Source organism: Egretta garzetta, unplaced genomic scaffold (assembly GCF_000687185.1).
Source record: "Egretta garzetta isolate BGI_Z169 unplaced genomic scaffold, ASM68718v1 scaffold59, whole genome shotgun sequence".
Lineage (NCBI taxonomy): Eukaryota > Metazoa > Chordata > Aves > Pelecaniformes > Ardeidae > Egretta > Egretta garzetta.
Window position 1 is genome coordinate 78,194 of NW_009267230.1, and position 12,748 is coordinate 90,941.

The following is a 12,748-nucleotide window of genomic DNA, read 5'->3' on the forward strand; positions in this document are numbered from 1 at the left end:
GATGGGGAAAAGACAACATGGAAGTAAAGCCCTATACAAGGCACAAATCAATAGTTATTCACCCACTTGTTCCCTTCCCGTGCTGCCAGCCCTCCTTTGGCCTGACTCAAGACCAGGAAGGTGCCCCCACCACCAGCCCAGCTTCTCCTCTGAGGGGTCCAGCTGAAGCCACCCCCTTCCTCACATGCCCCAGCCCACAGAGCCAGAAGGACAAACCTGTCAGGAGAGAAACCCCCAGCTGCAAGGAGATGAGAAACAAGGAGGATGGGGTGCAGGACCCGCCTCCCCAGAAAGGAGGAGGATGGAAAGCTAACCCACCTCTCCCGGGACCCACCGGGTGGGCTCCCCCTCCCCACGCCAGCCCCGGGCTGGAGCAGGGTGGGAGCTGCCCGCAACCGCGGCCTAGCTCAGCGGCCCCTGCCCGCGCCCCTGAAAAGGGAAGGGGGGGCGGCAATCTAGGGCAGGGCGAAGCTTCCCCCGGGCGGCCGCCAGGAAAAGTAGGGCATGATTTTACAAAGAGCAAGGAGGTCAGAAGGGAAAGGGCACAAAATGCTGTCTTTTAATTAGACAGAAAAGATAGCTGAGTGGGGACACGGGGGAGATGCTACTTCTTGCCAGGGAAAACACTTCAGCAATAAGCTCTCAGACTAAAGCCACAGACAAGAGCTCTGGGGTAGAGGGAGCAGGAATAGGCAGGATGTTTCTCAGCAGATAGTAAGTAGGCACAGAGTTTGACTGAAGTTATGCAAGGAAGATAAATGTCTGCCTAATTTTTTTGGCTGTAGAGCTTAAAGTTTGCTAACGTTGTAATTAAAGAGCTTGAATACAGCCAGCAATCAGATCTGTGCTTCACAAACTAGGGACCATCATTCCACTCTCATATGACGACTAAGAAAGCAACACAGGCAGTATATCCTGATCAAAACCTAACAAACCTATTCCTGACCAACTCTAGCAAGAAAAGCAGGAATTTCCTTGAAGGATTGAGTCATGGAACATTTAGTTTGTGTGCTGATGGTTAACAGTAAGAAATTAGTATCAGAAGAGGCCTTGATGTCTCAAGGAAAACACAAAAATGTTTATCAGCAATCGATGTATGTGCATTTTACCTTTTTTTCATCTAACTGCAGAATATTTACTTGTTTGTATTGAATTATTGCCATCTGTTATTCCCAGAAAGATCAGAAGCATAAGGGAAAGACCTCACTTATACTTACAAGTCACGTTTGTTGAAGCAAAACAAAACTCCAAGGAGCACGATCAACAGGAATGCTAGACACACAGGTACGACTATGGCTTCAATTTCTCCTTTCCCTGAAGAAAATGAAGAGAAGCAGTTATAGCCCAGTTTGGCATTTAAGGAACTCAGCAGCAGCATACATTCCCAAAGAGACAGAGAGAATCTGAAACCGAATACACCCGCCTCGCTCAGTCTTAATCTTCACCTTCAGAAGAACCTTTTCACCACACGAAAAGAGCCTGTTGGTGAAAACATGAAAAGCTTTGTCCCAACAATCTAATGCCTTGCACGAACAAAAAACATAGGTTGCTCTAGAAGCTGTAATACTGACAGAGCAAGTAACTTTACAGTTTGGGCAGATATGACAGTAACATCTATGTGGTCCAGGTGTTTCAGTGCCCTACTAGCTGCCATAACATCATGGTCAAATAAGTCATGTAAGCAAAGTCACTTATCATCCATCAGTTTATTCTGTACACAAATACACCCTCTGGCTGGAAACACTTAAGGCTGCATTATTGCTACATATTCTTTGGTTTTAGGTTTTTTTTTTTAGGTTTTACTTCTTATTTTAAGGTGGTTTTATATTTTCTGCCCTACAGGGTTTTGGCAGGACTGATGATGAGTCGTTTGTGTCATGGATTAAAGCCTGTTCAGGTGGCCAGGTTATGTTTATTAGATCTGGTGCCTCAGTCTTCAAGCTGAGCTGACGTGGCTTCTGGGCTTGCTAGAGCTCCTGTGTTCCTTCTCCACCCCAGATGATATCCCAAACAACCTGCATGACCAGAGAATCAAAAGGTTGCCTCGCATTCTCTCTCCACAGTTGCTGAGACCGATGCCTGAGCGGTCAGGAAGTTGGAACCAATTCTGCATTTACATGAACTTCTTTTAAGTGTTAAACTCTTCTGCCAGGCTAGGCACAGGGAGGACCCCCATTGACATGGTGGAATCCCAGGACAAAGAATAGCTGCGCCATAGGAGGAAAAGGGCAAGGAGAGTACGCTAGAGACTCACTGAGAATGGCAACAGGGGTCGCACAGCAGAGGTATGTCAGAGCACTTGGTGCAGCTTCGGGCAACCCAGACTGAATGGTGACAAGACAGGTGGCAAGAAAGGAAGGTTGCTTGACTCCCCAAGAAGAGGAGTTTCAGATTGTGAGCCAAGTAAAAAAAGAATTTTTTTCCCTTTAGGCTTTTCCTTGCTGTGCATTTTTCCCATTCTGTACAGCACCTCTGGTTGCCCAAAACATAGCGGTTGTACCCTTCTGTCATCCCTTCTTTGTAAGGCTTGGCACTCGAAGGCAGGGCTTGCTTAGCCTATGTGGAAATTGGTCTCCACTTGGTGCTCTGCAGAGCAGGTGGTGTTGGTGAAGGTGATGGGAACACCACACAGCAGATTGTTTGTTCAGCCCCCAGTGCCTCCAGTGATACATCCCATGAGTTTTGACCTTTTCTGTAGTTTTACTCCCTTTACTGCTCTTCGGCCATCCTCTGTGCCTTGAGCCCGTACTCTCCACGTGAGTAGAGAGGGCATCAAATCTCATTTTACCCTAAGCGGTATCTGAAAATTTGTCAGTGATGTTCATGTTTCTGCCTTCTCTGCTTAGACAGAATTGACAGATTTAAGCAGCCTGCAGCCGGGACTGGCCTTGATATTTATTACATGGATGGGCTGGAGCTAGGACAGTTCCTTCTGCTCGGAGGCAGCAAGCCCTCCCTATTCCTGCCTTTTCCCAGTGAGATAGAGGGTCCCTTAGAGCTAAATTGAAATTCAGACCAAACAGTGCACAGGTAGTGTTGATTTTCTTAGGGCAGCTGTTGATATTTTATTACTACTGGGGGGAGGGAATTAATTATGGCTCTAAACAAAGTTTCATGAGCTTTGTGACAAACATGTCTGTGGCTCCATAATCTGTGCAGATTTAATCAGTATTATTAGCATTCTTTCATCATGACTTGGCAATCCTTTGCTAATCAAGATGGGTGTTTGATGTGCAGCACGCAACAACAAAGGCTGAGAGCTCTTGGGATGCTGTAGTCAGATGGTATGGTGCCAGCTGGAGCGTGTCTCCGAATATCACACAGGATCCAGCCCAGGAGCATATGGAATAGGAGAAAATTAAACAAGGATACCAGGACAAAAGCGTTGTAGACTCCTCTCTGCACTACATGGAGTAAATCTAAATGAGGAAATAGCATATTTCACTGCCAGAGCTTCCAGAGGAGAGCTAAAGGAGTAAACTGATGGAGGCTCGGGGACACAGACCCTCGCTCCGAATACTCCGACCCTGCGCTAAACACAGCAAAGGTTTGACCAGGCCTGGCAGGCAAATTCTACCTACTGCCTGTTACAAGGATTTGCGACCTTTTGGGTTTTCCAACCTCTAAAGAATAATCCAGTGCAGATGCAAATCCCGCCAGACTGCATGTTTAAGTTTACTTCAGGATTGCTTTTCTCAGTCACCTGCTGCAGATTTCTTCAATAGCCTGCAGTCCACATACCACAGGCTGGAAACCACCATTCTGGTGCTTTGGTGTTCTACTTGCCAGTCATGTTTGTGAGTGGGGGGAAGCCATTTGTGTTAAGAATATCACCCTACTCCTCATTCAGAAACCTGCTCTACTTCCATGTGACAGACAAGAAATGAAAAGCATGTATTCTTCACAGGCCCGGGCAGCAGTGTATCTTCCATCCTCTTGCTGACACTCTTTTCTACCTTCCACGCTACCAGCCCTTTCCCCTCACACTCACTGGACAATTAATCCAACTGAGCTGCAGTTCAGAGCAATTTTTTTTACTATTTAGCCTGAAGTTTGTATTTTCTTTGTGCCTGTTTTTGCCCCCAGTTACTTGGTCTAGTAAAAATACTGCTCTTTGCTGCAAACTGCTCTTACAGCCTTAAACCATGACACCTGCATCAACAGCACTGCCTTTCTCTAAAACATACTGCAGTAGCCTCAGAGAGTCAACACAATCCAGTTGTACCCAGACTCTGTAAAGGAGAGACTCTGCATGAAGAAATCAAGCTCGACTTTCAGGTTTGAGTTGAGTTTGCAGGGAATTTGGAATTCCCTCTAGTTAGAGTGGAACAATTGAAAATCTTGGATACAGAGTGGGGTTGTCTCAAGAGTTGTTACCCTCGGGCATACCAGGGATTGCTGGTGCATTTAGACTTGGGGTGAAACTTGTAAAGATGCTGTCTAGAAATGGGATCCAATGCATTAGATTGTGTTAATATGCCTGCAGAAGCAAGGCTTCAGCAACATTTGTACTTGAAAGGGTTGCCATTTCAGTTGTGGAAGCAAGCCCTTCTGGTACAGCTGCCATTCGTTGATTCACAGCATTGAAGGCAGGGAGGGTAATGATATCAGTGTGCCTAGCCTTCACACAGCCCAGGCCATTAAAATTCCTAACATCCACAGGCTGCATTAGCCTCTCTTGGCATCACCCTGGGAATCCATGTGGGACTGCTTGATCATCCTTTAGAGTTGGTGCGTGCCTGGAGACAGACCCTCTTCTGTAGGTGGCCCCTGCAGCCCTTGGCCCAAGTTTTCTCACCATGTAATTTGGCTGTATGAAAAAGGTGATGAGTTTTCACATGATCAGAATCTGAAATTGCTCTGTAATTAAGAGCAATTCATCTCACCTTAACCTCATGGTTATTTTCCATTCCTCCAACCTTTTTCACAAAACATTTTATCTGCAGTGACTTTGTACTTCTTTCCAGACTGCTGAGACAGTTCAACGCATCTGAGCCTGATGCTGGTCCTGCAGAACCTCCCTGTAAACACCCGTTTTGGGGAGAAGGTTGGCAGTTGTTAATCTCTGTAGTGCATGCTCTGCTAATGGTGAGTGCTGAGTTTGGTCTGTTGTCCTCCCCAATTTAATTCTGACATACCCGCTGCTACTTTTATCAGCCAAACAATCTCTAAGAATTAAATAGACTCTTGTTAAACAGACTTACTTTCCACACAACCCTGTTGCCTGGCATTAACTGTATATCTAGCCTTGAATTCTCTATTAATCAAGTCCCTTATCAGTTTTCCATTATTTTGCCTGTGACATCAAGGAAAGTTGTCCACAGGTATCTTGTCACCCCTCTGTGCCCTGCTCAAACCATGCTTCCAGCCTCTTAAAATTTCCAAAGATTAAAATTATCTCCATGAAGCCAGACATTTCCCTGGCCGCCTCTTGAACCTGGGGGGGGTGGGCGGGGTTGGACTAGATTATGGTTAAAGATCCCTTCAAACCCACAGGTCCCTTCCAACCCAAACCATTCTGTGCTTCTGTGAACTCTTGGTTGTAGACACCTCGGGGCTGGTGACAGAAAACCATTTCTGACTGTCAAATGTTACTTCTCACTGGTCAGTCTGTAAGCTAGCAACCAGCTGTTTCTTCTGTCCCACCATGATGTTACTGGAGCATCCTGCTTCTTAGTGGAACAAGGAGCAGGTATTTTTTGAATACTTTTAGTACTTTTTAGTACTCTTAGTGCTTTTAAAAGTGTCTACCAAGTGGGCCAATACAGTTGCTAGGAATTGTTCTTCAAGAGGTTGAAAGTTCTTGGAAGCCAAAAAGTTATTTTGCTGGTATATACCAGCTTATACCAGAATAAACGTAGAGGCACTTGTTTTATCTGTTCCTTTTCTAATTTAAGTACAGGCAACTCAATCAACCAGAGACACCAGTTGTTTACATGCAGAGCTAGTTCACGCTGGTATGGCTGATTAGCTCAGCTGCAGTATCCCGTAAATGCAAAGCTAATTCAGTTACTGGGCCGCATTGACATCCTCATGCCTTGCTAGAGACTTTTAGACATCCTTGCACCGTGTTGCACAGTGCCTCTTGCAGTGCTTACAGAGCATCTGCCTTTATCAGCTGGATTTTAATTGGCCTAGTGGAGTCTCAAAGCTCCCTTACTTCAGATAATGTAAATGTTCCTGTGATTGACTGGTAATAAACTAATAGTGTTGTAACGTGGAGGCTGGATGTTGTACCATTTGCTGTTTTCCCCCAAACTTGATCTTAGGGTAAAGTACAAGCATTTTTATCCTGCGATATATTGTAGGAGAATGTTTTGAATAGCACTTCCAAGGCTATTTGCCAACTCTGGTTAAATGTTAGTCATCTGCTTTTAATTATAAAAGAGCCATTTGTAGATGCAGCAACTGGCGATGGCAGGAACAAATTGGTGAGCTTGAGAGACCTGAGGGAACTGCAGGCAGGTCAGCCTCCCCTCAGTCCCTGTGAAGGTGGCAACATGGTACTGAAAGCCATTTCCAAAGATGAGGACAAGAGGGTGATTGGGAGTAGTCAGCGTGGATTTACACTGGAGAAGCCGCGTCTGACCAACCTGACCACCTTCTTCGACAAAATGACTGCCTTGGTAGATGAGAGGAGAGAAGGGGATGTTGTTCACTGTGACTTTAGTGGGGCTTTCAACAGTGTTTCCTGTAACAGCCTTGTAGACAAACTGATGAAGTACAGGCTAGGTATACGGACACAGCAAGGTGGAATGAAAGCTGTCTGAACTACTGGGTTCAAGGGGTTGTGATCAGTGGCACAAAGTCTAGCTGGACACCAGTCACTGTTGGTGTACTCTGCGTCCTGGGGCCAGTGCTCTTGAGTATCTTCATTAATGATTTGGACAGTGGGGCAGCATGTGGCCTCAGAAAATTCACAGATGACATAAAATCAGGAGGAGCAGCTGATGCACCAGGTGATTGGGGTCCTGTTCAGAGGGTTGTCAACAAGCTGGAGAAATGGCCCAAGAAGAATCTCATGAAGTTCAACAAAGGCAAATGTGAAGTCATGCACCTGGGAAGGAATAACCCCACCTGCCAGTGTGGGCTGGGGACAACTGTCTGGAAAGCAGCTTGGCAGAGAAGGAGCTGGAAGTCCTGGTGGACAAGTGGAACACAAGCCAGCCGTGTGCTCTTCTAGCAAAGACCAGCGACATCCTGGGCTAGATTAGGATAAGTGCTGCCAGCAGACCAAGGGGAGTGATCCTTCCCCTCCTCTCACCAGTTCAGCACTGGTGAGACACATCTGAAGTGCTGTGTCTACTTCTGGACTCCACAATAGAAGAAAGACATGGGGGGCATACTGGAGGGAGCCCAGTGAAGGGTCACAGAGATGATTAAGGACTGAGGTACCTGACATACAGGTATAGACTGAGAGAGCTGGGATTGTTTAGCCTGGAGAAGGCTCAGGGGGATCTTACCAGTCCCTTACCTCATGGCAGTGACTAAAGATGAAGCCAGACTTCTCAGCAGTGCCCAGTGACAACACACAAATTGAAAAACAGAAAATTCCATTTAAGCATAAAACTTTTTTTACTGTGACTGTGGTCAAACCCTGGGACAGCTTGCCTAGAGAGGTTGTGGAGTCCCTGTCCTTGGAGATACTCAAAACCTGACTGGACATGGTCCTGGGCAGCTGGCTCTAGCTGACCCTGCTTTGAGCAGGGGGTTGGACTGGGTGATCTCCAAAGGTCACTTTCAACCTCAGCTATTCTGTCATTCAGAGAGTACAGGAACCCAGCATTTGGGGAGATGACTCAAGCTCTCTGGCTATTTCTTATTCCAGTATGTTAGTAAGTTGAGAAAGAAAGGTGACAGAGAAATCCACGTCATATGAGCCAGGCTTTTCCCTGTAGTCGCTTTCTATTGCTCTGTGCAGAACGTTCAAGCACCGGATGTTTCCCTTCTCCTTGGGCAGAGTTGAGCAGCCTGGAGCGCAGGACTAAAAGCTTTCCCCAAAAGCAAATGCACTCAAAGTACAACAGCAGCAGCCAACTGCATGTATACCAAGATAACAGGGACATTAAGTTTGTTTGAGTCAAAACCTGTTTATACAGGTAAAAAGCTGAAGTTGGCTTCCTACAATTAACAGGAAAGAGATGCTTCTATAAATGCACATGGCAAATCATCGTTACTCCTAGTATTTCTTTCCTGGAAGACAAAAAAGCCTCTGTGAGGTGGTTTTACCAGAGAGCAAGATCAGAAGCCATTTTAGCTTAGTAGCTCTCAACTGGCATCCTCGCTGGCCCAGCGGCAGCCCTCAGCAGCAGAAAGCCGGCTGCCACCACAGCAAGTGAGGAAATGGATCATGTTTTCCCAGGTGTTTTTCTTAGTGCTGACCAACTGTTCCTCACCCTCTTGGTTCCGAGACCTCTTAGAGTTCACATACACAGAGAAATTGGCCAGCATTGCTTCCTAGGTGAATACCTACCTAGAATACAGCAGCTACATGGGGAGGTGTTTTACAAGTCCCAGTCTGTGTCTCCCCAAAGGCAACCTTAAATCTAGTCACATCCTTTCCAGTTGTTGAGAATCTGTGAAATTTCTGTTGTTTCTGAGTCTATGTGCTTAACATTCAACAAGCGCCAGGCACTGCAGTGGGTCTCTGTGGAGAGAGGAAAACCCTGGAACAGGGAAACTTTTGACAACACAGGAAAAAAACCACAGGCACCGATTACAGGGGCTGCAAATCTTTCTGCTGAGACTTCAGCATCTTGGCAACATGATCCTCGCTCTGTTTATGTCTTTGGCACGAACAGTCCAAGCCACTGTCTAGCTGACCTTTTGACCGCGGCTCTGCACTTAAGGCCTGTGGCCTCTCTCTTACCTCTCCCAGCTGACGGTACACCTTAACGAAGTGGGAAAGGTAAGACCCTCATTGCAGGACAGTACTTTGGAACAGCTGACCAGTAGCTCCCAATGCCATGTTAGCCATGTGGTCCCTTGAGCCTTGCATGGGGCTGAAGCCATCCTGACATTTGTTCTTCCAGATGAGGAGGCTTGGGGAGGACTGAGGAAGTTGGGAGACAAAGCACAGAAGTTCTTGTTTTCTAATACACTGTGAGCTTGCTCACTTTCTATCCGACAGAATGGGCTGCTCCTGCCCAAAGAACGGTTCAAGCACTGTGTTCCAGGCAACTCTTAATTTGTTAATGCATTTACTGGACCTTGAAAGCACTTTGTCTTGAAAAAGACTATCCTGATCCTCCGTTCAGAAGCATACAGGGTGAGTACAGCTATGGCTCGGAAGAACTGACAGAACCAGCATGAAACTATTCCAGTGCGCTCTTGGTTTGGCTTCCTTGTCCTGCAGCAGCGGCGCCACCCACTGGCAACAGCCGAGATCCCAAGTCACAAAGATCAGAAACGAAATACACCCAAGAAGGGAAGTGATGACAGCCAAGCAAACCTGCAGCAACTGGGCTGCCAGTTGGAGGCAGGCAGCAGATTGAGTGTTGAAAGGGATAATGCGCACTGCCACTGTCTTTGCAGCGTACAGTAAAAGCAGGGTTGGCAGCAGCGTAGACCTGCTGCCAGCTCCAGGCCAAGGAGTGCAACGTACCTCACCTTGGTTCCACAGACAGAAATGAGCCACAGACAGAAATGTGCCACACAGGCACATGCCAAGCACAGCCAGTGAGAAAGCACAGAGGGAACCTGGGCTGCTCAGTGTAAGGAGTGAAGACTGTGGCCATGAAACGGTTAACAATTCCTTTCAACAAGAAGATGAGCTGTCCCACAGAAGGGAACAAACTGCTTCATCTGCACAGCGAACTAGAACGGGACCTGCAGGACAGTTGATGGGACAAATTAGTTGCTGGGGGAGGATTTGGACTCTTTATTGCCAAGATTTAAGCTGGACACACACCTAGGAGGAGCTCAGTGAGTACTGGTTGTCTTCAGCCATTCCCAATCCTTTTTGGTCCTGCATATCAGCTGACAGGTCCCACAGCACCTGGATGCTGCACGAGACAGAGCATCCAATGCAGCTGGAGATTTGGTAACCCTCATTGCCCAAGCCCCTTCTATAGCTTAAAGTAACTGCCCCTTCACCCTCCTCTCACTTCCTTGTCAGGCTTAGGGGTAGAAGCATCAGCCTGGCAGGGGATGCACTCTCTATGAAGGAGAAGTAGCAGAAAGCGTGACCATCTAGGAACAAACCACAACTCACGAGCAGTTCAGCTCCAGCTTCCGCACTGAGGGGCTGGCACAAAGCTCATCCAAATCTGTGGCTGTGACAGGAGACAAGCCAGGAGCCCCAGGCTGTAGTGGTACTGGTGCCTCCTAGCATCCCACCACTCATCAAACCCCTCATCTCCTGCACATCTCCAGGGAGAGGGGTATTTATTTATTTTTTTAATCTCTCAGCTCTCAAACCGTTCTGGTGTAAGGCTCAGCAGGATGACAGTACAGTATTCACATGCCTTTTAGACTCTTCCCTCTTTTGGCATCCACAAGGATCAGCAACGCCTAACCGCAGTACTAAAGGGAGCAGAGGTGGTGCAGGTGGAGACATGGTCTCCCATAACTTGCACACAAAGCTGCAGTTTGTCCATGAGTATGGGAACAAGCACCTCAGGGTGAGGCCAAGCATAAAGGAGACGGGGATACAGAAGCTGCTTTTAGGCATGTAATTTTAACCTCCAACATAAAGCTTAGATCTCTTAAAGACCTTCCTCTTCTCCAAGAAATAACCTTCCCAGTTCTAGGCAGGGAAGACAGAGGCCTCAATCTCCTCTACAATGAAAACATGGCAGAATATCTGGTGCTACATACGCAGTTTTGATATGCAAGGTCTTCTCAAAACCCTAATTGTGCCTATAGGGTATATCTGTACCGTGCAATGCTTCCAAGAGGTATTTCCTCCTTAGAAAAATAAACTCTTGTCTCAAAAGAAGTGAGGTACCAGAATAAGAGAACAGGAAGGAGATGTGTTGAAGAGTGTTAACAGTCCCAGCTCTGCCATTAGATGCATTTCCTATGGAAGCAAGGAGTGTTACTGCAGCTGTACAGAGAACAGGACCAATGTTTAAGCTATGAAAAACAGGAATAAGCTGAGAACCTGCCCTTGGGCTATCAGTCCATATGCTGGTGAAGGAAAAACAACAGTTCACTTTATTTCCTTTGAATCCATCATGTCAACACAGAGGGTGGACTGTTACAGGGAGAAACCCAAGCCCACTTGTTCTCAAGCTGCCCTGGATTTACTTGCAGTGGGATGATTAGCAAATAAAGGAAGCCATCAGCCAAGCCAACACACTATACAAATACATTTTATTCAGCGATACCCATAGTAAGATGCACAAATACTTTTTGTTCACCAATTTTCAGATCACGCAACTTCAAGTGGTGGAAAAAACAAACTGCAGTTAATTACAATTATCTATATAACAGGGCAGTAGTAAAAGATCCATTTGTCAGACTACAGCATGGTTAACGATACTCAGGTGAGAATGTACAGATCTAGGTATTTAAAAAGTGCATGGGCCACTGCCACATACACCAACATGCTTTTTCAAAGAGCAACATCTTTCTGGCATGTGAACACAGTAACCCGGTTAATGCAAGATGGAAAATTAGGCTCTTAATCTGATCTGGAAATGTATCTATTAACAGTTTTTCTCCAAATGGCAAATTAAGAGTTATTTGTGACTGACACATGGAAAGCAACCTATAAAAATCACTGTTATATTGTCCATGTAGTCAAGCAACACACAGATGACCTAAAATGACCAGTTCCAGCATACACCTTCATAGCTCTTCTACCACAGTCTTCTTCAGGGGAGTCCAGAGTACTTGATTGCATTTAGCAAACCGGCAGAAGAGCTGTAATCCGAGAGCCAAGCTCTTGCACCCACACCAAGTTCTTCCACAAGGGAAATCTCAATCCTCAAATTTCAAAAACCCCGTGTTCCACCTGCAAGCACATCAACTGGATCATATATTGCTGGGTTTACTTTTAAATTCCCATCTAAGTGGAGGGAAAGGTAGGAAGTGGTGCTGATCTGAGAGAGTAGCTGCGTTAGTTTAAAGTTGTATTTAAAATACCTGGAACCTGGACTCTTCTCTCCAGTGTCTCTCTCAAACCAAGGAAGTTCAGCACGTTCCACTGCTCAATGCAATCCCCGTTTTGCTTTCAAATAGGGATAGTTCTGTATGGTGCTTGGGAAAGGCCAGCAAGGACTGCTGTGTGGATGATTACACACAAGAGCAAGAAGCACATTAAATCAGTTAAACTTCTTCCATTGCAAACAGAGAGAGAGACTGACTTTTGCATTATTGTGGAGAGGCACATTTTGCATTGATGAACAGAAAACCCCAGTTTACTTTGCAGTTTCCTGTGGATTAGACTACAGACAAACTTGTTAAAGCAATTTTTTAAAAAGAAACCAAAAAACCTCAGTTACTGTTCTTCTATTTAATATTCTTAAACTGCTCCCTCACCTATTCTACCCAGAGATACCTTCCCACTTGTGTGTATGCAGCTGCTTTTCCTCCCTAAAACTTTCTGTGTAAGAGCTCCTTGATTCTGTGCACCTTGGAAGTAGACAAACAATTCTGATGCTTCACGGGGTGGGCCCCTGTACCACATTCAGGAGAGTTGAGAAAGTCAGTAGGATTCCACGCAAATGCAGCAAACCCCAGAATAAACAACGAGAAAAACAAAGGCCACTTAATCAAAATAGCCAGCAGTACAGGAATCAAC